This window comes from Chionomys nivalis, chromosome 3 (genome assembly GCF_950005125.1).
Source record: "Chionomys nivalis chromosome 3, mChiNiv1.1, whole genome shotgun sequence".
In the NCBI taxonomy this organism is placed as follows: domain Eukaryota; kingdom Metazoa; phylum Chordata; class Mammalia; order Rodentia; family Cricetidae; genus Chionomys; species Chionomys nivalis.
In genome coordinates, this window is record NC_080088.1 from 122,469,607 (window position 1) to 122,495,014 (window position 25,408).

Below are 25,408 nucleotides of genomic sequence, written 5' to 3' on the forward strand. Positions count from 1 at the left end.
GCCCAATATCAGCACGGGCACTGGCCCCAGCAGGGAGAGTGAGGGCACCGTAGGTGAAAATCCAAGCCAGGCCATAGACATTTATGAAACCGGTTATTGTGCTCCCGAGAGCCAGAATACAGTGACCAATGTCAGCACGGGCACTGGCCCCAGCAGGGAGAGTGAGGGCACCGTAGGTGAAAATCCAAGCCAGGCCATAGACATTTATGAAACCGGTTATTGTGCTCCCGAGAGCCAGAATACAGTGACCAATGTCAGCACGGGCACTGGCCCCAGCAGGGAGAGTGAGGGCACCGTAGGTGATGATCCAAGCCAGGCCATAGACATTTATGAAACCGGTTATTGTGCTCCCGAGAGCCAGAATACAGTGCCCAATATCAGCACGGGCACTGGCCCCAGCAGGGAGAGTGAGGGCACCGTAGGTGAAAATCCAAGCCAGGCCATAGACATTTATGAAACCGGTTATTGTGCTCCCGAGAGCCAGAATACAGTGACCAATGTCAGCACGGGCACTGGCCCCAGCAGGGAGAGTGAGGGCACTGTAGGTGATGATCCAAGCCAGGACACAGAATTTGATATAAGCTTTGGCGGTCCTGTGCCTCCCTGTCTGTACCCTGAAGTCATCATTATCCCTGGCCCCCCCTGGGAGAGTGAGGAGTCCCTGAACACTCCCCTGAGCCACAGGGAAGCATGTGAAGATACTGAGGGCATTCTGCCCAGCCCAAATGAAGACAACTTGCATGGTGAGGAAAACCAGAACCCAGACAGGAGGAGGAGATGGCGCCTCAAAGGGGTGAGGAGGCAAATCCGCCGTCTCTGCTGCTGTTTCTTCTGTTGTCTCCTCGCCCCAACGGAAGAAGCCCCAACCCCCAGGTGAGGGACTGGGAGAGGTGGGGAATGGAGTCCCAGTGAGACCGGGTAGACAAGCCCAGTGACTTCTTGTGTATTTCATCTTTGCTTTTGCCGTGGATACGCGGCACCATTTAGAGGACAAGAACCCTAATGTCTGTGACCCTAGAAGGAGCTTTCCCATTCTGCCCCTTTATATGGATTCTGGGAAAGTTGAGCCTGAAGCAGACAAGCAGAGGATGCAACCAGGGGCAGTGGAGGGAAGGAGAGGGGTTTGGGCTTGGGGAAGGGAGATCAGGTTAGGCAAGAGGAATCATGTAGAGTGCTGTGGGACAAGAGGCTAGCCCAGTGGTGAGTCCTGCCTGTGTCTGAGTCACTAACAGAGTCCTTTGCTTGTGTCTTCTTTCAAGGTCTGAAGAACAGGCCTGGGGCCATGGTTCTTAAACCATGGGTCTCGTTCGGCCTGGTGTGGCCTACCAGCCACAAGAGGGGGCCAGGCCAGAACATTATAGAGCATTGTACCCGAAATCATCACGCCCAGTGACACATGCTGTGACTCATAAGGACAAGCTCTGTACCCCTCCTCTCCCTGCAGTGGGAGCTGTTAGCTCCCTTAAGGTAAGCTGATACTTGTCGTCCCAGCACTATGGCTGGACAGAAAAGTCGGACACAGGGCCACCCCATTTTAAAGAGCCAGCCTTCCAACTTCTGCAATCCACATTATGCAGCTTCATGTTCCACACAACATGGGGTCATCACCAAGTCGTCCCCTAATTTTTGAAGATCCTTATCGATGACCAGCTGTAAAGAAGTCCATGGACAGGGCAGAGAGGAGGAGAGAGGTGTGTGGGACAAGGCAAGAGAGAAGAAAATCAGTAAGACAGTGAGGGGGACAGGGCATGACACTAGGGAAGGAGAGGAGTCTGCCCATAGGAAATTCCAGTTCCAGCCAGGCAGCTGAGAAGAAAGAGATGAGAATGTAGGGCAGGGACAGGGACCTTGGGCGGGCTGATTGGGAGAAACTCCCTTAAGAAGAGACATATGAGATGCAGGGCATGGGTTCCCAGGAGCGGAAGACCATGCCTCCCCAGGGGTTCAAACCAACCCCTTCCCAGGATCCTCCTCCTCTTTCTGCTCTAACAACCTCAGGCTGATCTGGAAGAATCTGCGTTCTTTTCCTCACTGCCTCCTGCCACCAGGGTCCACGCTGCCCTTCCCATGTTCCGGAAGTTCAGAAACTGTGGGAGTATTTTTATCCCAGTGAATGATTCTTTCACTTTGACTAAAATTACAGGACTTTTCTGGCTACTGTGAAAAGGTAACTAGGACTTGAGAGGGCTGTGGAACATCACTGCTGGACAAGGCCAGCATCCTGGGATGGCTTTGTGTCCAGTGATGACATCCGGGGTCTAGATTGGGGCAACAGTCACTGTCATGGAGCTACAAGGTGTCAGCCAGTGTTATTGTGTACATTCTTGCTGAGTGAGGTGTCTGCAGAATCCTCATGGTCACCATGCAGGTTGTGAACAGCTCTCTGGGTCAGCGAGATCTTCCCAGCTGACAGGGAATCCAGGGTTCTCCTGAGGGGATTATTTGGATCAGTGGTTCTCAATATTCCTAATGCTGCAACCTTTTAATACAATTCCTCATGTTGTGGAGATCCCCCAAAAAACAGTTACCTTTGCTCCTGTTTCTGATCTTAGATGAGCCTGTGAAAGGTTCATTCGACCCCCAAAGAGGTTGAGACCCACAAGTTGAGAAGCGCTGAAGTGATGAATTAGTTTGAGTTCTCTGAGTGTCTTTTTATGGAGGATGAGTTTCTGAAGCCTGGTCTTGATGGACTCCACCAATGAATCGGGCTTTCTTATGACTGCTGAGAATGCTGGCATTGGTCTTTCTGAATATGGGTGTTGTGTCAGCTTAGCAAATAGCAGTCTACTCCCTCGGCCACTGCTGAGCACAGCTTGCACACACAAGTCTCTGTGGCAGCCTACAGTGCCGAACTCTACTGGTGTTGATGGTGCAGTGGGTCAGCAGGTCATCCTGAGGAGGGCTTGACACTTGTCTCCCTGTGTCATGAATCATTTGCCAGATACCCTGGGGCCTTTGAGATAGGAACTTGGTGCAGACAGATACCTATTCTAGCATTCACTTACTGAATTTGCCCTTTCCTGCTGTTTCTACTCTGTCGCCACTTAAGCGAAAAAGCATGTTACTTAGGGGTCCACAGTTGCAGAGGGGGACAGCACATGAACATCCTGATGGGAATCTAGCAATAGGCAGTCAGTCATGGCATTGGAGCTGGAGGTGATAGCTGACACTGATTCTCAAGCAACACACACACACACACAGAGAGAGAGAGAGAGAGAGAGAGAGAGAGAGAGAGAGAGAGAGAGAGAGAGAGAGAGAGAGAGAGAGGAGAGAGAGAGTTATTTGGAATGGGTTTGGTTCTAGAATCCTTAAAGCTCTGTGACCCCTACTGACACTTCCTTCTTCCAGGCCATACCTCCTGTTCCATATCCAAACATGTTCATCCGTGGGGGCCATTCTCATTCAAACTAAGCCACATACTAACCAGGATGGGGAGAGGAAACTCTTGGGTAGCCTTGCCCTGAGTTCTGACTGTTGATGTCCCCACTCTTCCGTTCTCCTTACACTCTCAGAGAGCAGATGACACCACTGTCTCTCTTGAAAGTTGCAAACCTGCACTTCCATAAAGATGTTTGGAAGACAGAAGAGACCTTTACACTCAGTTTTATCCACAACGAAGTTTCTTTTGTGGAGCCCCTCACCTAGAGGAGCCCTTTTTGCCTCTCTGCACCCAATTGGATGTTTGTGACCACCTCACACTGTCAGAATGGGCTAGATAGTCTCAGAAAAAAGAACAAATAACAGGCACACCCCTCAATCCTCATTGGAAGACACAACATACAAAACCATCAGTGGTCTGCCTTATGTGACAGTGGAAGCCTGACCACAGTGGCCCCCGTCAACCAACCCATGCCACAGCCTCTCTGCCAACTTGCTGAAAGAGGTGGGGCATTCAGTGTTGGTGTCTTCCTGCCGCTGACTACCAGACACAGTAGTCAATGTGAACATAAGTCCTGGACCAGTGCAGGGCACCATGGAGTTTAGGGAGTGCCCTGCCAATCAGCTCCTTGTGTTGGGAAAGCCATCTAAGCAAGCAAACGGCGATTTTCTCAGTTTTCTCATGAGACCTTGGAAAGCAGGGGATTAGTAAACTCTGTGTGACTCTGACATCATGATTTGCCTCCTGTCATGGGGAAGCTGAATGGGAGGCAGGTGGGCAGGTGGCCAGAGAATTCAGGCTGAGCACCATGGAAGGTTAGAATGGGACACACATGTCTGGTCAGCTCTCCCCAAGCAAAGGCTGTCTAGCCAGGGACAATGTGAAAGAAATCTGTCCCTGACAGACAAGGTTGCAGAATCCATTAGGGACACCATCCAGTAAAGCCAGGCCACTTCCTTTCAAAGACTTGAAGGCACCAACCTCATCTGCCCTTCGGTCTTACCTCAGGAACGCGTGTGGTCGCTTCTCTGCCCCTTTCAGACAGCAAATCCACACTGCTCATCTTCACACACGTCAAGAAACCATGTGGTTTGTTTTGTTTTCTTTTTTGGCCAAACTTCCTGATCCCCAGGCTGCTCACCATGGCAGGAAATGGATAATAACCTTTGGTCTTCCTTACCTTGCAGGCACTCGTGAACATATTCAACCATAAGCTTTTCTTGCTTCCCATACAGAGCTCCAACAGGGGATTGACTACACACAGGGTCAATTATTCATTTGTTCTGTTGACAACATTAGGCTCCTGAGAGCTATCATAAGATGAGAATGTAGCCATGATATTGCCCTCCTAGTGACAGGAATAACTCACTCCACCAAGTGCTCGGTCTTTAAATGTGAGGGCGTGGGCTCAGAACCAGCTGCCACACAAAAGCCTTGAAGGCCAGTGTGAGCGTTTCATCCTACCTCTATGGAGGTAGAAGGGAGAAGTCCCCTTTTCATCATTGGACAGGTGGTCTAGAGTTACCGACAAGTCACAGGTTCAGGGAAAGTGTCTCAGGAAGTAAGTATGACACTTGAGACCCCTCCTACTCACACAGGAGTGGACACAGGCAGTGCTCCAGAAGACACATATGAACCTAGACACACATAAAAGTTGGGAGGCATGAAGAAAAGGGAATAGAAAGAAACATGGGTGAAGGCTTCATCTTTCATAAATGATTGTTCTTATGTGCGGGATCTATACCTCAAGCTGCGATAACAGTGATTTTTGTCCACAGCATTCTAGCGAAAGGCTCCTGCATAACTGTGCTTTCAACTTCATTTTTGTCTCCTCAGATGACTCTGCTGAAAATCATGGGTCGCTTGAACCTATGAAGAACAGCGGGGTAACCTGTTGTAAGCTCCCCCTCTGGGATAACATGTCAGCTCATAGCTTTGTGTGGCAGCATTTCCAACGATGCCACAGTGGTATGGAACCCACCGTTACTTTTCACTTGATGTTGGCGCATCAGGACTATGTTCTACTCTTAAGAACATATCCCAGGCCTAAAAGAGAAATTTCTCTGTTTATTATTTCATTATTCAATAAATAAATTCCTCTTTATTATTTACTTTATTAAATGTTGACTTGATTTTTATCCTGACCCGTGGGGCAGTATTATACAGGCCCTACATTGTATGGCAGCCAAACTTACAGACCAGCTCATACCTGGCCACAGGGAAGGTGGTCACATGACTTCCAGACAGGATGTCGCCATCCTCAAAAGATTAGGATATGCTAATATTGTTCTGATTCTTTCTTTGCCATTATGGAGATTACCTGGGAAGTGTTAATCCAGGCTGCCTGACAGAGCAACCGTACTTGTGGAAGTGACTTTAGTCCCCCTACCCCAAAACAGAGTGCTAATGAACTTCCCCCTCAGTTTACCTTTTGATATAAAAGCTGTTTGGAAAATAAACATGGGTGATCTTTAGGATTAGAATGAATCCTGGGACTCCCTCCTGATATTGCCCTGTGAACTGTGTCTCGACTATTCCTACCCTTCCTCACTGGCCCAGGGAGATAATTTATGTTGGGGCTGGACCCCGACACTGACCCACCTCTTCACGTTGATATACACCTATGATATCCAATCCAAGTGAACTGAAATACTGCAGCACAATTTCTCAGTCAGGATTTCCCAATCCTGTTTGATTTCACCGTGGCTGGTATTTTTCAAAACTATTTCCCACAAAGCTTTGGCATTGACTCTGGTAGCAGCCCATGCTTCAGGGCACCTATGTCTCATTGGTAGCTGTGTCTGAAGCACACAGACAAGTCACGTCTGCAGCATGGTCACACCCGATGCTTCTTGACTGCCTTGACGTGAGCAGTCCAGGAAGTAGCTAGGAAGGTGTTCTGTGCTCAAGGTCACATGGTCCCAGAGCTCTCACTGGAGGGAAGAAACCAGTTTCTGGGATGGCCAAATGAAAAGGAGGCCTTAAGGGATGTAAAGCCCAACCATATTGAAAAACCTTTATAGCTCAAGAAAACAAAAAACAACAGCAGCAACAAACAAAGAGGCCTGGGAAGGTGCCTTCAGCTTAGATGTCCCCGCTTTAGCTATCCAGCCATGAGCACAGACCTGCCTCAGGAAATTCAGAGACACACAAAAAAAAATCAGAGCAACTGGGGAAAACATAAAAACCAAGGCAAAGGAAGCACACTCAGGAGACAGAGGCAGAAGGATCTCTGTGAGTTCAAGATCGGCCGTGTTCACAAAGGGAGTTCCAGGATAGCAAGGGCTGTTTACAGAGAAACCCTCCCCTGAAAAAGCAAAGGAAGCTTGAGAAAGAGGTGTCCCTTCACTGCTTGCTAGGCAAGCATGATTTCTGACTTCCTGTCTTCCTCCTCTTTGTTGACAAACAGGAATGGTGACATATGCTTGGAATCCCACCACTGGCAAGGCAGCCATCTGCTGATTATCGGCTCTCACTGTCAATGCCAGCAGCCTAGCAGAATCACCAAGACCCGATATAGATGAGTGACCTGTGTCAATAAACAAGGTGAATGTGTCTTAGGAACAAACACTGAGGTTTTGTTGTGGCTTCCGCATACATATACACTAAAGGAATGTATGTGTACACAGAGACACAAGTGTATCCATGTACATGTAAGAAGAACCACAGATACACACAGGCACAGTACGGGGTGGGGGTGGGGAGAGAGAGGAAGACAGGACAGAGCATGGAGAATCATAAAGAATGAATTCAACTTTTGTGGACTGGTATGTCTCAAAGTATTTTGATTTTTGATTCTTCGAGACAGGGCTAGTGACCCATGCCGAAGCTCAATGAGGGCCCTACATGCCTAATGGTGACCTCAAACATCCCGTTCTGCTCTACTGCCAAGGGCTGACATTACAGGCATTGGCCTCCCTCTCCATCTGTTCAGTGCTACAAATCTGTACCAGATACTGAAGCATGCTGGAGCAACCTCTGTGACTAAGGTGATCCTGAAACCATTTTACAAATTTCATGGAGGGGTTGGAAATGGAGGTTTCTCTGAACTGCACCGTGCAGTAGCAGCTTTGAAATAATCCCTAGGCTGGGAGCTGGTGGTGCAAGACTTTAATCCCAGCACTCAGGGGCAGAGGGAGGCGGATCTCTGTGAGTTAGAGGCCAGCCTGGTCTACAAGAGTTACTTCCAGGACAGTTAAGACGAACTGTTACACAGAAAATCCCTGTCTCAAAATACAATCGATAATAATAATAATCACTCAGGTTATATTGATTACAAATTTTGGCCTATTGCTGAGGCTTATTACTAAATATCTCTTACAGTTAAGTTAACCCATTTCGTTTAATTTATGTGTTACCCTGTGGCTGTGGCTCTACCTGTCTGCTTGTGTCTTGTGTCTTGGTTTCTGACTCCTGTCTCACATGATTCTGCCCTTCTTTCTCCCTGTTTGGCTTTCCCACCTAGATTTATTCTGCCTTGTTAAAGGCCAAATCAGCTTTTTCATCGGCTAATAGCATACAGAAGGGTTACCCCCCCATCCACCACTGTCCCAGGGTGCTCTGGTGTGTCTGGGTCCTTGAAAAGACTGGGTAAGCTTCAGTGTCACCTGTGAAAATCACAGCCACTAAACAGGTGCCCAGAAAACTGAGTGAGGCCCTCCAACCCCAAAGCACATTTTGTCAGGTTCCAGTTACCGGTGTTCACCTACAGTGAGCTGGAATGAGACAGAACGGACAGTTTCTGCTTTGTCTAGATCTGACTTTTCAATTTAATTTAAAAAATTATTATGTGTGTGGGGAGTGGGTGTTCCAGTGAGCACGTGGAGGTCAGAGGACAGCCTAAGGGAGGTGGTTCCCCTCACACCAGGTAAGTTCTAGTGATCACCTCCACTGGCTGAGTCCTGCTGGCCTCAGCAGCTGAAGGAACCTGCGCTAGCACCTAGTGAGTGGTGCTGTTCCATCCACGGTGGTCAAGTTGAGGCTCAGACCCAAACTTAGAGAGCAGGCACCTGCCTTTCATCACAAGGTTCTTGGGGATACTAAGGATTTAGATCAGAGGCTGGGCATCCCGATGGCCTCCAGATTTTGCCGCAGTTAGGGCATCAGCAATTGTCCCGCCAGCTCCAGCCAGGAAACAGAGATGATCCAAGAGCTAAGATCTGTCCCCAACAATCTCAGGAGGGAAGAAGGGCACAGAGGTGGCAGTGAGGACTTCCTATGTAAAGCAAAGTCATATTCTTCTCTGGATTTGGGTGTCCTTGTATATAGACTAGAGGCATTTGGACCCTATTCCTTTAACTGTTAGGTCCTGAGCCCACAGTGACCCCCAAACTCAGTATAACACATGATGAACATTACATAATCTCTTTCTTTAAGGAGCATAGGGTCCTGTAAGCAAGACAGGACCATAAAACATAATAATATGGTCTTCTATATCCATCTATCCATTCATCCATCCATCCATCATATATCCATCCATCATCCATCCATCCAGTCATCCATCCACCCTTCCATCATCCATCCAATCATCATCCATCCATCCATCCATCCATCCATCCATCATGTACCTATCCAATACAGCAACCCACCCACTCTTGCATGCAATTATCCTTCCATCCATTATCCTTCCATCTATCCCATAGTTATTAAATGTCTAGTACATTCCAAGGTCTATTCTAGATGGTAGGAACTGAACATCGAACAAGTCAGCCACAGCTTCTCTCCCATGGATCCTGCCCCTGACCGAGAAGAGAGGAAATAAGTCAATATTTAAAACAGATGCTTGGACCTAGTGTGTGAGAGGAAGGGGGGGGGGCAAGGATGCCCCCAGGGCTTTTGACCTAGGGACCTGTGATGGTAGTGCAGCATCAGGAGAGTCTGAGCCTAGACCCAGATGAGGGATGGTTACCTCAGAGGAAGCAGTCGCTGAGCAACTAAACCATATGCATGTCAGAGCTGCATGGGACAAAGCTCTGAGGAAGGACATTGGGCTGCCAGGTGAGATCTGAAGACGGGGTCTTTCACTAGTGTCTGTCTCAGCCAGGCCTGCTGGCGATGTCATTTGGGACAAATGACGCAATGGCTCAAAGCCTCAGTTTCTCCAATTACAAGACAGGCCCTCACCTACAGCAGGAGCGCTTAACATTTGGAAGTATGAGCTCCTTTAAAAATGTGATTTCACACAGTGGCTGTGTTCCACATTCAAGCTCCAGACTACACAGAGAAACAAACACACAAGAGTGTGTACACTTCAGGGCTCCTGTTGCAGCCTCTGAAACCTGCTGGGCCCCCCTAAGTGATGCCTGGGGCCAATCCACTCCTTCCTCTCTCCTCACCTCAGATGTCCCTTCTGTTCAGGATCCTCACACCTTGGGTCAGGCCTCTCCAAGGTTTTCTTCTCAATGTGAGCTCCCCTGCTCCATCTCTGGCCTTAAACATGATCTGTGAGCTTTTAAAAGGTCTCTTTTCCTTTAAAGGTCACATTCAGATTGGTGAGCAAAGCGGGGTCACCTGAGGAACTGGTCTGAGAAGGGTGTGTGCACACCTGTGCATTTTCCTTCCTGGTTCCTGAAATCAATAGCTTTTCACTTTGTACTGACTGATGGGCGGGACCCAGAGGGGAACTCCAGTCCCAGATAAAAAGGAGGGATGGGGGGATGGGGTTTCCTGGGAAGGAGAAGGCACAAAAAAGGGGCTACCTAAGCAGTTATTAAATATGGGGCTTACACCTTCTCTTTGTTCTAAATGATGAAAATGTAACCCAAAATTATGGAAATGCACTTCAAAGAGGCTCAAGTAGAAATAAGAAATGTACAGACGCACATTGTGGTGATATTTTGCTTGTAATCTAACAAATAAAGCTGGCCTGAAGATCAGAGTGTAGAGCTAAGCCACTAGAGACCAGGCAGTGGTGGCTGTCACCTTTATTCCCAGCACTTGGGAGTCGCGGGCCTTTAATCTCAGTACTAGGGAGGTGGAAACAGGAAGGAATATGGCTGGGCAGAGAGAGGAATATAAGCTGGGAGGAGACAGCAGCTCAGATACCGTCTGAAGCAGTCGGTCTGAGGATGCAGTCTGAGGATTAGTAGAGACAGGATCACCCCTTCGGTCTGAGAATTTGATAGAGGTCTCTCTAGTGGCTGCTGCACTGCTTCTCTGATCCTTCAGCTTTCAGCCCTAATATCTGACAGCACATAATTGAAATTCTGTGTGCAGCTTCGGGCACAGCTCAATCCAGGTAAATAAACGATCTCAATTATCAGTTTCTCACTGGTGCCACACTCATGCCCAGGACGCGCTCCTGTATCAGAAGGTGCACATCAGTTGGCATCATCAAAAGAATTTTTCCCAAATTAAGGACAGAAGACCTCAGGGGTCCGTGTGCAGCCTTGATCAGGCTCCTCCAGCGGCAGGACTCTGGGGCTACTGAGGTGAATTCCTGCTTCTCCATTTATGAATCCATCTCCTTCGCTAGAGGGCACTGGGAACCTTTGGGTCCCAGGTCTGCTTTTACTAGCTGTAAGTGGCCTGACTGGGCTCTGTTCTTCCAGGGGTACCCAGCAGTCCTGCCCAGCTGCTGCTGGCCTTTCCTTGCTGGCCTCTTCTGGAAAAATGCCCTGGTACCCCAGCTTGGCCCGCTCAGTCAGCAGTTACGTGGCTTGACAGTGATCCTGTCTCCACAAAAACGAAATAAATTGATGATGATGATGATGATGATGATGATGATGATAACAAGAGATCACAGCAGTTCTAACAACTTATCAGACTACCCCACAGGATGAGACAGACAGTCACACATGGACAGGTCAATGGTGAGTGGGTCGGCATGACAAGGACTGCTTAGATGTGTGCATCTCTGGATATTATTCAAGGTTAATTTACACTCCAGGACCAAAAAAGTGTTGTTAATAAAATTCCTTCCCAGGAATATCTCCTCCCCCAGAGGTCCCAGTGACAAACTAGGGAATGATTGTTTCCACCAAAGTTCACTCTAGAAACCAGTGTTTATTGGACTTTCTTACAGAACCTGAGGGGTGTGGGTGCTCCCCAAAAGAATGCACTGCAAAGTCCTTCTCCAGCAGGGATGAGGGCATCCCCGTGGCTGCAGAGATGGAGCGTAGATGGAGCTGGTCTCCCTAGTCTTCCAGGGCCTCTCTACCCTAGACCCTCTCAGGATCCATGTACAGCTAGGGCAGCGTTGGGGTCACAGGATGCTTAGGTGAGGGTCCTACAACCCTCCACCCCCCAACATCCACGGAAGGGTGGAAACGGTCGACGAGCCCAGCTTGGTTCGTCTTTTTTTTTTTTCCGCTTTCCTCTATTACGTTGGCTCTTTTAATTGGCTAATTGAAGATGGGTGACTAGACCTAGCTTGGGGAACAGGCAAATTGATACCCACAAATTGGGTATCAAAACCTCCGCTCCCTGAGTTCTCTCGGCTCCTCAGGAAGCCAGCGGCTGCGGGTGCCAGCAGCAGAGGGCGCTCTACACCCACTTTTCTGCCATGGGCTGATTCCCAGGGCTTCTCTGGATTCCTACCAGTGAAGGGAGCTAGCTGAGGTTTGTCCAACCTCACAAGGCACTTCCTGTGTTTGTTCACTCTCTCCAAGTCTCTCTTCCTTCGCTTGTGTTGGGCTGGCATCGAATCCCCAGTCAGTCTCCAACATGTTCTGAAGTTTGCCTGAGATCTTTTTGCCAGACTGAGATTCCCGGCATGTGACGTTGAGCGGTTTATGGGGTTTCTCTGCGCTTCAGCTCCCTCCTCATCCAACAGCAGCCGCTGAAGATGCATCACCTCTAACAGGATTGCGGCATTCACTGAACAATCACCTGGCTTGGTTTACAGCTAATTTCAGTAGTATCATCCTTACCGGGGAACTCAAGGAGTCCCTGATGTAGGTTTTGGTCTCATAGATAAAAATACTCCAAAGTGGACTTAGAAGGAAACCTGAAGACAATTTTACAGACGTTTGAGAGAAAAGACCAGGGCAGGTGGGTTACCTGTAGGAGGGGCATGGAAGGGAGAGAGTCAGGGTTGGTCAGTTAATGCTCAGGAAAGCAGGTATAGATGGACAGATGGACGGACGGACGCCAGGGGGTCTTTAGAGAGGAGGGGAGATGCCTGGGGCGTTGATTTGGTGAGAAAGGCTTCCAGGTAGGAACCCAGACAGTAGGAACCCAGGCTCATCGGTAAGGATCTGTGAGCCTCAGAATGGTGGGGACAGTTCGGGTTATATGGGTGTGTATTTCATTAAAGGCTATTATTCTCCACAGCTTCATTTAATTCTATTCTGAGCACGGTCTCCTTTAGCCCAGGCTTGCCTTGACTCTCTTTGAAGCCGAGGATAACCTTGAACTTCTGGCCCCACTTCTGCTTCCATCCTGAGTACTGTGGTGATGGTCCTGAGGTGTCCAGTTTTAAGCTGGAGATCAAACCCAGGGCTCCCAAACGCTGCCCACTGAGCCACATGCCCACCCCCTCCATCTTTTAATATGTCTTGGAGTCCAACTCTGCAGGCAGGTGGGGTGGGGGAGAGGGAGAGGGCCGTTTTCCTATTCGGGTGATTGATGAAGTGAGACAGACTGTTAAGACTGCAATGGTGCTGGGCGGTGGTGGCGCACGCCTTTAATCCCAACACTCAGGAAGCAGAGGTAGGGGGATCTCTGTGAGTTCGAGGCCAGCTTGGCCTACAGAGCAAGTTCCAGAACAGCTAGGACTGTTACACAGAGAAACCCTGTCTTGGAAAACCAAACCAACCAAACAAACAAACAAATAAGCAAATAGTGAATAAATAAAATAAGATAAAAAAATAAAAAAGAGCAATGTGTGCTCAGAATCCTGAGCAGTTCAGATCATGTCTCCACCCAGGCCAGAGGTGTGATTTAGGCCTCTTTTGTTTTGACCAAAAACTCTGTATTGAATAGATTTAAACAAATTAGAGAAGAGACTTTGCTGGCAAGAAGCTTCCCTGGTCCTCAGTGGAGAACCTAGGGGAATTAATCTTAAGAAGGGCACCTGGGACACTTCCCCTTCTTAGGAATCAGTCTGTTACCAGGGAAATGGGAGGCAGCATCCAAAGATGATTGTGAGGGGAGGGTGTGTGAGAATCAGCCTGATGAAAGAGACTCACGAGAAAAGTCTTACTCTGGCTCCACAGGTCCAGAGGGACGCAGCCCATCCTGTTGGGGAAGCCCCGGGTCACACTGTACTCAGAAATCAGGCAGTGAACGGGAAGGGGGCAGGCTATAAAACCCCAGGGTCCACCTGCAGTGAACCGCTCCCACCTCCTAAAGGTTCCTCAACCTTCCCAGACAACATCGCCAGCTAGGGATCAGGTATTTAAACATATGAACCTACGGTGAGGTTCACATTCAAACCACATATCGGACCCATCCTTGGTGACGTATGAGCAGGCCAGCTAATGTCTGGCTGTCAACCAGGCCCTAGATTGTGTCCTGTGTAAATCCGGACCCCAAGTGTGGCTCCATGTTGAGGGTTCACTCTGTCCCAGACACTGTGACCGACTGTGGGCTCCAACCTCAAGGGGAGAGAGAGAGAAGAAACTGGCCGTCATGCTACTGTGGTCGGCACTCCAGTGGGTGGGCAGATATTTCATGTCTAAGTATGGAATCCATCTCTACCCCGTAATCCAGAAGGCCTCTGGGTGAACTGACTGTAAAGCTGAGGTTGGAGGGATGGCTGTTAAGCCGAGGACGGACCAACAGAGGCAAGGGCCTCCTAGCTGGGCAATACAGTACAGCAAAGGTTTGGCATCAAGAGAAAGACCAGGGTCTTCTGCACGAAGGCTGAATGGGGCCACTGTAGAGCTCCACTGTTATAGTAAGTTCTGTTGGACAGAGCTACCACCATGGGCTTCCTGGAGGAGGCAGATGTCCGATAAATGATTCTGGGACAGTCCCGGAGTGCACTGTTCTTTGTACCAGAACAGACAACCCAGGGCCTGGGGTGCCTGGTCTGGGTAGAATGGGGAACCTGACATTCCCTGCTTGGGGTGCAACCCCTGGGCACATGTGACTGGCAGTTTCTCACCTGGCCTGAGTACAAGAATGTGGTGGAGTCTCCCAGGAAGTCTGGCCCCATGAAGACCCGGGTGCCTCTGGGAGTTGTAGTTTGTTTTGCCTCAGTCATCTCTCCACGTGGCTTGAGTCGACAGCCTGTAGAGTGGGAATGAGGTAATCAAGGGAACCTGTCTCGGCTTGGGGTCTGTGAGGGTGTTGGGAAAGACAGTGTTTGTTCCATTCCCTGCTTATATTCTAAGGCAGATTGACAGTGTCAGGTGGGAGGACCCTGCTGGCTGGGAGCCGAGAACCACAAGTGTCCCGTTACTCAGAAACATCCTGACACCTATCTTGTAACTGGTGATTGGTACAGAGAGATAGGAACTTTCTCCAAGGTTCCGGAAGAGACGTGGCACATGGTGGGGTATCAGCCTGGACATTTATGGCCCTGCATCTGTTCATTGATCACCGACTGTGTCCCCTGTGAATCACCTGAAGTATCTCTAGAGAGCAGAGTGCACACAAACTGCTTTTATTTTTATTTTAGTTTTTATATTTTTATCATTTTTGGTTTTTTGAGACAGAGTTTCTCTGTCTAGTCCTGGCTGTCCTGGAACTCGCTCTGTAGACCAGGCTGGCCTTGAACTCGGAGATCTACCTGCCTCTGCCTCCTGAATGCTGGAATTAAAGGTGTGCACCTCCATGCCTGGCACACAAACCAGTTTTTTTTTTATAATAACATACAAACTCTGTATAAAAGTCCTGCTTTTAGATGAATTTTGAGGGATTTCATCTTGCAAACCAACCATTGAAACTGCCTCAAAGACCTTCCCCTGGGAGTGCTTGACAAACACGGGGATGGGTCCAGCTGCTAATTGTGCCCGTGGCATCCAGATGACCCAAAGCACGGCTGGACTCTGTCACTGTGGACAGGTCCCTGGGGAGTCTCAGGTGGATCCTGGGTGTTATGGAAGGTGTCAGTCCTTACTTCAAAAGGGCAAAAATTCACAGGATTGAGTGAGCCATACACACCACCACCACCACCACCACCACCACCACCACCACCACCATAGTGATGACCAACAACTTGAGGCAAAGAGGAGTGAGGGAGAACGGCCGACAGCTCTCTGGAAGTCACGCTGCTGCTAATCCCTGTCTCCCTTTTCTTCAAGTTGGGCGGGCTTGCGACAAAGGCATAAACCACGTCTCGTGACTCACGCTGGGCCATTTCCCCTGGGCGCACATGTCATAAATATGATTCAATTTTCTCATGCAATGTTTCTCCCTAATGCTGCTGAAACCCCGTGAGAACCTGGATCCTGCCAGCTGCCTCAGAGCGGAGTCTCCAGAGCCCAGCATCGGAAAGGTACTTAGTAAAGGCAGGCTGGCTGTTCAGTGCTGGAGCTCCAGCTACCTGAGGGAAGGAAGGGAGCTGAGGAGAGAGACTGGATTGAACCCAGGTGCTCACACCTGAGCCATACCTTGAAAAAAGGAGAGGGAGGGAGGGAGGGAAACAGAGGGAGAGGACTGGATCATAGTGGAATACACCGCTTTTGCAGTTTCCAACACTGCAGCCTCCTGCAACTCCAGTTCCTGAGTATCTATGGCCCTCTTCTGGCCTCTGCCTGCACCTGCACTTACATGAATATATACACATAACAATAACAACAATCCTTTATTATTAATTATTAATATCAATTCATTAACAATAATTTTATTGATATTAATAATTAAGTATTAATCTTTTAAAAAGAGAAAGTAAGAAAAAAAAGAAAATCAAATTGTGATAGATATGGTTAATGAAATGAACAAGGCAGCGGACCAAGAATGCTGTCTAGCAATGCTCTGCTACCCCACCACAGCCCGTTCCCCGGGCGGGGACCCCGGAGCAATGCCGCGTCTTTCCAGCAGGGGGGGCGCCTCGCGCAGTCTCGCCGCTCTGGGGTACGCGCTCCGCCCCTCGCTACTCTGCGCAGGCGCCTCGGGAGCGGTTGCCACGGCGACGGGGCGCTTCCCGCCCGAGCCCCGCCCCCAGGAACGAGGCTGCGCGCGCCGCGGCAGGTGCGGGCGGGCAGGTGCGGCGCGGCGGGCCACTGCGGTAGGTGCGCGGAGAGCGCGGGGACGCGCGGGGGCGCGCGGAGACGCGCGGGACGCCCACTCCTGCCCGCGGGGCCGCGTGGAAAGTTGGCAAAGTTGGCTGAGGGCAAAGCGGGGACCAGGGTGCGCCGCGTGCGGAGTGCCACTGCAGACTAGGGGATCCCATTGCATCTGCGACCGGGGAATGACGGCAGAGGACGCCTAAAACTGGTCCCGCTCCCCACGCGCGTCCGCGGCTCGCGCGTGGCTCGGAATCGCGCTATGCCGGGCGCCGTGCAGGCCAGGGCTGCCCTTCCTCGGGCCGGGAAGTCGTGGCCTTTTGCTTTCGGAGGGAGGGCGCCTGTTGCAGAGAGCTGTCCCTGGAGGCCCTGCGACTGGCGCTGGGCCTCAGCCCTGTCCCGGGGTCGCGCCCTCCCGGGTGGCGCGCGCACCGCCCGTCCGCGGTGACAAAGATGTGTAACTTGGACTTTTCTGCCAGGCCGCGCACAGAGAAGCGCTGGGGCTGGTTAATCGGTAACCGGGACTTAAGTGGAGGCTCCTAGCTAACAACTTTCTCCTTGCTACCCCGCAGGGCGGGCGAGCGGCCAGGCTGGCCTCTGCAGACACCAGTGTCTTGGTGGGTCCAGGAGAGACCCTTTAAAGGGATTAAGGCTCTGCAGACACCCGGTTTTGGTGGGTTCTGGGGGAGTCTCCTTTTAAAGGGTTTGAAGACTTGGCAGGAGTGCATTTAGGCCCTAAAAGTACACTGGAGGGCACTTTTGGCCCGCGGCCGCTGTGTGTGTGTGTGTGTGTGTGTGTGTGTGTGTGTGAGAGAGAGAGAGAGAGAGAGAGAGAGAGAGAGAGAGAGAGAGAGAGAGAGAGCGCCCTTGTGTGTGTGGGAGTGGCCACAGGGATACAGGGGAGTCCTAGCGAGTTGCCCAGAGCAGTTCAGATCTGCCCCTTGGGGGGGGGGTGAATCTCTAGCCACAGTCAGCCTGCCCTGAGCCTTTGTTGATTTGTGATGTTGGGGATGCAACCCTCACCCCAGACTCTGAGCTAGACACCCCTCCCCCAGGGGCTCCTGGTGGTTGTTAGTACTTACACTCACCTGAGCGGGTGTGGGGGGGACCAGTTGTCCATCCCTCGTCATGTGACCCCTCTTAGCATTACCACATTTTACCAACACACAGATGAGCTGAGGATGACATGTATGGTCCATTCGTCAGTTGTTCATTCACTGAACTGATGGTTTGAGACAGTATCCGTGACTAGACTTGAAGTCACATCCAGGGGTGAATCCTTGGTCTGTCTAGGAAGGCAGAGTGGGCATGGCAGAGGAGGGGCTAATGGCCTGGGACAAGAGGAGGATCAGGGTCTGGGTAGAATAGGGCTTGTTGGCAAGCCCCTTTAACCACTGAGTCATTTCACAGCCCAGGCCACTTTGAGACTCTGGACCTTCATCTATGTAAAGGTCTGATGGGGTCCCCGGCTTCTTTATGGGGTGGAGAGGGGGATAAGGCAGGGCTTGGGGAGTGTCAGGGATAGGTCTGATGGTGTGACCTCGGGGTGAAGTGTTAAGGTGGATGATGCCTTGCCGAATCTGACTCATGTATGTATGTGCCTGTGCATGCGTGTGCCCGTGTGTATGTGTTCAAAGGTGACACTAGGGCTCGGTCTTGAGGGCTGAGGAGGAGGAAGGACCGAGGCAAGGATGGGTGAGGCCTCGCTCCCAGTCCTGCCCAGAGCGGAGGGTGTGTTGAACGAATAGAAGACCTTCGCATCCCAGCTCTGCTTTGGAAGGCTTGGGACTACGGAGGTGCACATCCTGTCCCCACCCACTTCAGGTAGCCGGAGACTGGATTCAGAGCTGCCGCTTCTCTCAGAACCTTGATGGGGGTTTGGAGACAGTGAGGTAAAATTGCCAAGAGGGACCAGAGGTAAATCCGGGGGTGGGGGGGGGTGTGCTCTCGGGAGGAGGTGGGAGAGAGGCTGGCCAGGCAACATGGCCGGGACGAGGAGAGTGTAGGAAAAGCCAGAGTACAGATTTGCTGGTCTGAGTCCTTCCACGTGCGCTCTGTTCTTCACTACAGTCTGTCTCAGGCAGTGTGGCTTTGGAGACCCCCCTCCCCCAGCAGTTCGTGAAATGGACGCTTGGACTGGGAGGTGGAGGAGCTGGGTTCTAAACGTAGAACTGGCTGCCTGATGTCACGGTCCTCCTCATTCCCTTTGTGGCTAGGCGTGGCTGCCCACTGTCCACACCCTGGCTGCTGGCCTTGGTGAGGGATCTCTGTTTGGGTGGAGGGCTGGACACATGGATCATTTCTCGCCCACGAGATGAATATTTCATGGAGTCTCTGGGCTTGAAAACTAGGAAGATCTCTTGTCCCCAGGAATCCTCTAGTCAGCTGTGTAGGAGAAAGGTCACATGGCCCAAATCAGGAAGCAATTATGGACTTGGCTTTGAGGCCTGAGTTATCATTGCCCTCTTGGTAATTGTGCAGTTAAGCGACCTTTGAAATGTCTATAGCTGCATCTGCATTGGGAATAGAAACATTTCCAGAGCATGGTCGTCAACTGTTTACACCTGAGTAGGCCGCAGTGGATGCACGGTGTACAGAACCGTGGTGCTGTGTGCAGTGTGGAAATCCTGCATCAGGTGAAAGTGTGTCAGCCTCAGACGCCCCACTGGACGCCTCAGAGAGCCACACTTAGGCTTCACGCGCTCACAGACTCCAATTCTGCCCAGGCCTCCGTCACACCTTGCCAGTTAAGAAACCTGCTTTCAGATCTGCTCTGGAGCCAGAGGGGTAAGATTAGGTCCTGGCTCTGCTGCTTCCTCTGCTCTATGACGGCAGTCAGGTGTGCTGACCTCTCTGAGCCCATTTCCTCCTTTATAAATGAGGTAAATGATGGGACTTTTCTCTGAGGGCAACTGTGAGGACTGAGGGGCTTGGCAGGTGCATGTTGGTCCTAATGGACAGAGAAGGTGGGTGCTCAGTAAATAGCTGGGGGAAAATGATTAAAAACTAACAACAACGTAAAGGAACCTCACATATAAATTACTAGCACATCTGGCGATTCTCCATTTGAGAGCGTGTGCGTGGAAGTGCGCTGGTTACCGGCCCAGTGAACCGGCCCCTGCTGTTGGACAGTCATTGCTGGATGTTTGATTTTCACTCCGCCAAGCCTCCTGTTGGTGCATACAGGAGGTGGGAGGACATACGAGCTAAAGAGAGCTTGGAGTGGTGTCCCTGCCTGTCCAGGTCCCTGGACACACCTGTGGGAGTGAAGCTGTCTGCACTGCACAGAGGTGGAGCTTTGTCTTGTCAGGGGCCCAGGCTGTAGCCTGCAGCCCCCAGTAGGGAAGGCCAGAGCCCCTGTAGGTTGTGTGGAGTTTGGCAGCCTGTGGGTCTGAGTCCAACCTGCCAGAGATTGTATCTTGGGAGACATCTGCCAGTGAACACTCTAGTCTTTCTGGAGGTGTGTGGCTCCTGGATCACTTCACTTTTCCTGGGATCACACGGGTGAGAAACATCTCCCAAATCCCAGTGACTTTAAAACATAGGCATATTTTGCACACGGATCAGTGAGTGACTTGGCTCATCTGTCTTCGAACAGATCCTCTGACTGACAGTGGGGTGTGCTCTTCAGGGGGTGGGCAGCTGGTGTGCAGGGGATGGACTGTAGGTGCGCAGAGGACAGAACAGCAGGTGTGCAGGAGACGGGACAGCAGGTGTGCAGGGGGCCCGACAGCAGGTGTGCAGGGGATGGACTGCAGGTATGCAGGGGTGGACTACAGGTGTGCAGGGGTGAACTATAGGTGTGCAAGGGTGTGACAGCAAGTGTGCAGGGATGGACAGCAGGTGTGCAGGGGACAGGACAGCAGGTTTGCAGGGGTGGGGTAGCAGGTGTACAGGGGTGGGACAGCAGGTGTGCAGGGGTGGGATAGCAGGTGTATACGGGGTGGACAGCAGGTGTGCAGGGGTGGGACAGCAGGTTTCAGGGGTGGGACAGCAGGTATGTACGGAGTGGACAGTAGGTGTGCAAGGGTGTGACAGCAAGTGTGCAGGGGTGGGACAGCAGGTGTGCAGGGGTGGGATAGCAGGTGTGCAGGGATGGGACAGCAGGTGTATACGGGGTGGACAGCACGTGTGCAGGGGTGGGACAGCAGGTTGCAGGGGTGGGACAGCAGGTATGTACAGAGTGGACAGTAGGTGTGCAAGGGTGTGACAGCAAGTGTGCAGGGGTGGGACAGCAGGTGTGCAGGGGTGGGACAGCAGGTGTGTACGGGGTGGACAGTAGGTGTGCAGGGTGGGACAGCAGGTGTGCAGGGATGGAACAGCAGGTATACAGGGGTGGGACAGCAGGTGTGCAGGGGTAGGACAGCAGGTGTGTAGAGGGTGGTACAGCAGGTGTGCACAGAGGGTGGATTGCAGATGTGCAAGGGGTCGGTCGGACTGTGGGTGTCCAGAACCTCAGGAGGAAGTGAGATGGCATTGCCTCTGTCCTTGTTCTGTAAGTCACCACAAGTCACAGGAACTACCCCATCCCCCAAATCAGGGGACACATTGTGCTCCTTCAAGGAGGCTTAGTTGGTCTTGGCTGACAACAGTGCATCCGGCTGCAGTTGCACTTCTGAGGGGTGGGAGAGGACCTTCCTGGAGCAGAGGGCGTAGGAATCAGCCCATGATCTGTGTGGAGCCAGTGAACTTGGAACTGGGGCCGTGGGGAAGATGGAACATGAATTATGAACCAGAAACAGCCTCAGTTTCCTTGTCTGGATAACAGAACTTGTGGTTCCCTGGGCCTGGCTGTGCTGCTGCGAGCTGGTGATCCCGTCATGGCCCGTTTTGCTTCTTTGCCTTCTGAGATAGTTTCTCTAGTAGTCCAGTCTGGTCCGGAACTCCTGACCCTCCTGCCTCAGCCTCCCAAATGCTGGGATAACATCTTTGAGTACATACCTGCCTCTCAGCCTCAGTTTGCTGAGGGACATGGGACCTGTGTTTGTTACTATAAAGGACTGTGGTGTGCCTGGCAGGAAGCCGGTAGCTGTTAGGGTCTTCCAGGGTCTGAGGGGGTTAGCACAGGATGAGAGTAGAGTAGGGGTTTGGAGAGACTGTCCAGATTCAAATCCCAGCTCTACCGCTTGATGTCTGGTGGCTTTTGACTGGCCACTGAACCTCTCCTGTTTCCCCACCTGCCTGGCTCAGGAGGTCTGTGAGCATGGTTGTGCTGACAAAGAGTACCTTCAAGGACTTTGCTTGAGCACTGGCTTGGAGGAGGTTTGGTTTTGGTTCTTGTCTGGCAGTGCTGGAGATGGAGATAAGGCTTCCAGCGTGGTAGACAAGCCCTCTACCATTATACTGCGTGTCTACTCTTCTGCTTCAGAAGTCACTTTGAGACAGGGTCTCACTAAATGACTACCACGCTGCCCTTGAACTCCTCATTCTGGTGTCTCAACCCTTTCCCTCCCCGCTGTGCCCCGTATCTGGAATCTCAGGCTGTGACACCAGGCTGAGCAGGGTGGTTATTATTGGCTGTGGTACTCTCAGTCAGGGGGGCCTAGAGAGGTTGCTTGTCTTCCAGGGAGCCACCAGCGCTTTGAGGACAGAGGCGAGGTGAGAGTTGTGGTCTAGGCTTCTGATCCTGCTGCAGTTGACTGGTTTGCCTGTTTGTGAGTTGCAAGATTTTTCTCTAACCAATGTAGCACATCTTAGGAGGGACAAAGCCTCATCACTAACCACTAGTCTCCTGGCGCAGTCCTGCTCTGTAGGGGAATCGCAATGAGAAGTTGCCATGTTGTCCTCTCCAGGGAGCTTGCAGGTTTCTGGGGACCCCATTGGCCATGAGTAATGGAGAGTGTGCTAAGAGTCTGGGTGAGGGTCCTAGCTGAGCTGGGAGAATGAGTCTAGCATGGACTTGCTCTGTGATCCTAGGCAGCTGGTTTCGCTCACTGTGGGTCCAGATCCTTCCCCTTCTGGTTTCCCCTGCTACCTCCTGGCAGCCAAGCAGCCTGGGCCAACTGGTCACCTGGCTCCGTACAGTGCTGAGTGACTTCAGACAAGTGCTCCAGTCTCTCTAAGCCTCCGCTCATTTGCAGAAGGACAAAACAAAACAGCAATGAAGAGCAGGCTCTGAATCTGGAGGTGACTCTTGCTGCCAGGCCCCCCAGTTAGTCCCTGTATCCCACATGGTAGAAGACGACAATGGGTCCCTCTGCCTTCCACATGTGTGCTATGGCATGTAGCCCCCATCAATCATCAATCAATCAATCTAATAAAAAAATTAAAGACAAATAACCAAAGATTTCCCTCATGGTGGTCTTGTAGGACCATATAATTTACGTGATAATGACACAAGCCCTCTTTGTGCAGTGAGCACTGAGGTCAGCCTTGAGTTTATTTCTTTAATGTGCGTAACTGATAGCAAAGTCTAGCTTTAAATCCCCCTTGTTTGCACGAGCAGCAGCAATAACATAATTAATAATTAACACAGATTGACTGAGGAGGTGGCTCATGCTTGTAATCCCAGCACACAAGAGGCAGATGCAGAAGGATTGCCCATGAATCTGAGGCCAGCCTGAGACACCTGGTGAGTCTGGGTGCCACCTCCTTCCGTCCTGTGTCTCTGATGCGGTATTTGATGTAATACCCACAGTCTGTGTTGCTTCTGTTACACAGGTGAGGGTGACCAGACTCCCAGAGGCCCTGCCCAGAGTGCCCAGCCATGGCGGGCAGGCCGGGAGACAGGCTCCTTTTGCCTGGCCCTGCCCACTGGAGAAGCTGAAGTACCACTGGAGGCCCCAAGTCAGGGCTACTGCCTCACACTGCCCAGTCTGTTGGCTTTTATTTATTTGCTTGTTTGTTTGTTTCATTTCTCCTGTGGCTAAAGGCCTTTCCGAGGACTGATCTGTCCATCCAAGGAATGGGTATGAAGGACATCCCAGCAGAAGGAGAGGCCAGTAGCTCTCGGTATCCTAGGGTCCCCGTGTGAACTACATACATGGCCTGGCCTGTTGAGACGTGAAGCCCAAGCCTTGGCAGGTCCTGTCCTTTGAGACTGTTTAGGGCACCGGGTGAACTGGAACGGGACAGGGTAGGGAACTCCCAGGGACCTTTGGCTTGGGACACCGCCCAAGTTCATCTCCTTTCACTTCAGGCCAGGCACAGCTGATTGTTAGTGTGTCAGGGACTGTGTGTGGCACCTGGGAGGGCCTAGGCTGGTGCCAGTGAGGATTAAAGAATATTAGAAAGTTCACGGCACGGACATCCCCGCACTTGCCCTGGCGAGCCCTTCCCCTGTCTGGTGTAAGCAAATCAAGTGAGTCTCTCCCGCTACAGCTCCAGGAAGAATCTAAGCCAGCCCTTTAAAAGGCAGGGCCTGGAGGAGCCACAGTTTGCCCAGGATGTGCTCTGTGCCAAGTGCCTTGTTTGGGAGGTGTCTGCATCTTCTTGTCACCCTCAGAGTGACTCAGACGGTTGACATTGTTAACCTTTTCATTGGCTTCAGGAGAGATGTCTGCCCACTGCAGCTTCGGCATCCAAACTCATCTTTCCAGGGAGGTCCCATGCCCCAGCCGAGTGCTCTGCCCTCTCCAGGGAGAGTGGTCCTCTTCATATTTGTTATTTATTAAGCACCTGCTGTGTACTCAGGCCCCGGGCTAGGCCGCTGCCACCGAGGAGGAGAGAGACATGGAGGCAGAGAGTCACTTCTCAGGGCTGTGATGGGGCAACCGGAGTCCAGCCTGGGCCCAAACTGCTTCCTTTGTGCAGTTAGGATTTGGCTAGAATGTGCAGGCGACAGGCGACACCTTCCCTCCTGGAGGGGCGAGACGGCTTGGATATTCTCAGATCTTACTTCAGAGGGAGTGATGATGGCTGTGAGTCCTGCTGTCCTCCACAGCCCATCTGTCTTACCTTCCTTTAGTTCACTCAAAAGTGGGCAGGCAGTGAAAGGGAGGGAGGCGGCTAAAAGCAGGAAGAATTTCCGGAATGCCCAGAATGCTGGCTGACCCAGCCAGCAGGTGTGAGCCATCTTCCCCAGCTTTGGTAGGGTTCAGCTGGGCATCCGCAAGGCAGCTGAGTGTACTGCCCAGTTCGAAGCCCGAGGCCTGAGTCACCCCTGGGAGGTGGCTCTTCTATAGGGATAACCCCACCCAGTTCGGAGCCACACAGCCTGGGGTCATGGGTGTGCACATGAGGGCTTGTGGAGAATGGATATCGCTGTGTCATTCTGCTATTCTGGGTGGTGATAGGTAAAGCTCCTACTGTGTGTGGGGGGGTTCCTTTATCATTTGATTATGTGACCCCCTAAGGGCCTTTCCACCTTGTTTTCTTACCATCTCCATCCCCCCCATTTGAGGGTGCTACACGGGTGCCGTCCAGTACGCCAACATGGTCGTCTCTAGCCCCTTCTGCCATAGAGTGCAATGGTCCCTTATCTGGGCGAGCAGTATCCAGAAACAGGTTGAGAGAAAGGTGTGAAGGCCATAACCATACGTGCCAAACTGAGACAAGTCCGTGCCATAGAACGGGCAAGTCACATGGCCCCTTTGAGCCTCAGCTTCTCTTCTGTAAGATAAGGTCCCAAGAACTCAGTTTGTTAGTACCCTCTCTTATTTTTTTAATGAGTTATTATTTTTATTTTGTGTGCATTGGTGTTTTGCCTCTATGTATGTCTCTGTGAGGGTATCAGATCCCCTGGAACTGAAATTGCAGAAGTTGTGAGCAGCCATGTGGGTATTAGGAATCGAACCTAAGTCCTCTGGAAGAGCATCCAACACCCTCCATCCATACGGGTTGTCATTTTATATGGCTGCATACTCCTCCTTGTTTGGAGTGGGCCAGCTCCTTCTAGAATTCTGTAAACTCTAACTGGTAGATGGAGTTAGGGTAGGGTGGGGACCACAGCATCTCTCTCAGGCACACTCCTTTG

At 51.3% G+C, this 25,408-nt stretch overlaps 1 protein-coding gene and 1 long non-coding RNA gene across 2 annotated transcripts in view; both read left to right on the forward strand.

The window, feature by feature from the left end:
* The first annotated feature begins 285 nt into the window (after positions 1-285).
* LOC130872139 (uncharacterized) lies at positions 286-5,791 on the forward strand. The gene is made up of 3 exons (XR_009056886.1): positions 286-873; positions 1,260-1,467; positions 5,216-5,791. It is a non-coding gene; the product is annotated as an uncharacterized LOC130872139 (long non-coding RNA).
* Positions 5,792-16,414: 10,623 nt separating this feature from the next.
* Kiaa1671 (KIAA1671 ortholog) overlaps positions 16,415-25,408 on the forward strand; it is a 139,746-nt gene continuing 130,752 nt past the window's right edge. Inside the window, exon 1 of the mRNA XM_057763909.1 lies at positions 16,415-16,496. The gene's annotated coding sequence lies outside the window, so the exon portion shown is untranslated. The remainder of the gene's footprint in view (positions 16,497-25,408) is intronic.